Consider the following 2,860-nt stretch of genomic DNA (forward strand, 5'->3'; position numbering starts at 1 on the left):
AGGATGCAGTGGATTCTTTAGCATCTTTGTCTTCTCTGCCATGGATGCAACTTCACGTCTTTCAATGGTGTTGGGCGTAAGCACCCTGTCACCAATCTACATGCTTCGTTCAAGGGTATATCAACTTTGCTTGCATGTGCTGAACGACTCCAAACAGGGCAGGCATACTCTCCCACTGAATAGCACAGTGCCAAGGCAGATGCTCTCATAACTTGGAGCTTAGCTCCCCAACTGCTGCCTGCCAGTTTGCGAATTATATTTGTTCTGGCTGCAACTTTCATTTTAGTTGCCTCACAGTGCCTTTTGTAGGTCAAGGACCTAACCAGGGTTACACCCAGGTATTTGGGGTTATCTGCATGCTTCAGATCTGTTCCGCCCCATCGAATATTCAATTGTCGCTTTGCTTCACGATTTCTGAGATAAAAAGAGCATGTCTCTGTCTTTGTTGGATTTGGTTTGAGGTGTTTATCTTTATAATATGTGTCCAGTTCTTCTTTAGCCTGGTTTAGTGTGTCCTCCACCTCCGCAAATGTATCATGTCGGACAGTTAGTGCAAGATCATCATTCTGCATACAGAAAGTGGTTAGTATCTGGTCCAATTGGTTGGTCATTGGTGTAAATGTTGAAGAGAATTGGTGACAAAACACTGTCCTGAGGCAATCCATTCTTTTGCCGCCTCCAGGTGCTGTTTTTACCATTGAGTGTCACATAGAATCTTCTGTCTTTCATCAACATAGTGACTATCTGGGTGAATTTGAAATCCTTTGTAAGTTGGTACACCTTATACTGGAGTAGTCAGTGGCACACTGTGTCAAAAGCTGCTGTGAGGTCGACAAACACTACTCCAGTGACTTTCTTCTTTTCAAAGCCATCTTCAATGTGCTGTGTTGGGTGTAATATCTGGCCAGTGCATGATTTTCCTGGTCTAAATCCAGCCTGCTGTCTGATTAGCCCCTCATCTTTAAAATTACTCTTTCAAAGATCTTGTATAGATGACACAACAGGGAGATAGGCATAATACGCTTAATAACGATACACTGTTCAATTTGAACTAATCCGTTTGTTTCAAGCTTTATTCTGAACGCTACCGTTATTTCCATAAGAAGGTATTCGTTTAGCTGGAAAAATGAATTGTAAATTTTGGCGCTTCGAATCGTAAGTAATGTTCATTATTTTTCCGTTTTTTGCCTGTTTTATGATCTCAGAAGTGCATCTCCCGTCGGCGACGGGAGTTTATGTTTGCACCAATTTCGTTCGTTTTACGTTTATCATTTGGTTCAATTTGTAAACTGTGTGATAATCGATGATCTAGAGCAAAGCAAATAATTGAAACGCTCTGAACCTCAAGTTGGAAGCTCAACCGGTTTCTACGATGTCTGGCGCGATTGCCACGCCTTCTCGCCGATCTAAAACATAAATTGAGCAACTGCTCATTATGTAGTAGGTACTTCGTCATTGACGTGAGAATGACTTTCTAATTTTTCGCGATGTCATTTTTATTTCTAATTTGTAGGTAAGTATGTATTTTATTGTGATATTTTTGTAAATATAATGTGTTCGTTTCTTATATTCGACGATCTCCCTTCATTTATTGAGAACAATCGGTACACTCACCCTTCGTTATGCATTCCTTACACATACAAATGAAAACAATAAAAACGTTTCAGACAATAGACGATTTCAATGAAACGTCACAGTGACGTCACCTGACGGACACTGCACGCTGATTGGTCGGTTTCATTACCAACAAATGAATTTGGCCCTTCATTACCATTGAGTTAAATGTAAAATTTGAAATTTGAGAAAAAAATAAGGGATGAGCTTGCCAAATTTGAATTCTGCGTGTCAAAAAACCCCTACTAAGCCATAAACAGTTTTCCCTGGTCAATTATTTTCAGAAAAAAAAAACGATTGAAAAAGTGTAAAACTCCGCTGATAACATTATCAGCTCAGCTGTTGTTTTGGCGGGTTTTTTCTCCAGAACTTGAAGAAGTTTTTTACAAACACGTAGGTAAATTTTAATAAATTTAATAAATTAAGTTGAATTTAAAATGCCCGCAAAATGGTGATCTCCGACAATACAATCAAAGCATTCTGCGGTGAACGAGCAAATCGATTATGGAAGCGAGGCAATAAGCATTTCAAATCCGATAATGTGGAAAGATTCGAGATGGTTTGTACTAACCAGGAAATTATAGCAACAGCGTTTGTTAAGCAAAGTTATAAAAAGGGATATCATAAAGTGAAGGTAAGCTTTCAACACAATCGTGTCACGAAGCATAATACAATTCTCTTCAAACTTCAAGTCTTCAATTAGATTCAGGGATGTTCCGTCAAATAACACGAGTTATTTTACAGTAAAATAACCGTGTAAAATAACGTAATTTTACATTGTCAAATAACGCGAATTATTTGACACATGTCAAATAACTAAAAAAATGTAAAAAAACTACAAAAATGCTCAAAATCGAATTCTCACAAGCCAATTAACAAGTATTTGAAATTTCTTTGATGTTGAACGTTGAACTGAACTTATAGTTTGATTGAACTCAATCAAGAAGAGTTGTTAATTAGTTATACCGCTGGAGAAGGAGAATTGATCAACGATTCGGAGATCTTGGATGATCCGCCACCTCTACCTCAAACTCAAACGGCTCAAAATCATAATAATAAAGATGACGAATTCAACTCAGCCGTTTGCTTCATTCAAAATTTAATCTGATCGCTACCGTTATTTCCACCAAGAGGAAGTAATTTTTATTATATTTTTCCGTTTTCATTCGTTTTTTGCCTGTTTTCTGATCTCAGAATTGCATCTCCCGTCAGCGACAGGAGTTTATGTTTGCATCAATTTCGTTCG

This window comes from Planococcus citri, chromosome 2, assembly GCF_950023065.1.
Source record: "Planococcus citri chromosome 2, ihPlaCitr1.1, whole genome shotgun sequence".
NCBI lineage: Eukaryota > Metazoa > Arthropoda > Insecta > Hemiptera > Pseudococcidae > Planococcus > Planococcus citri.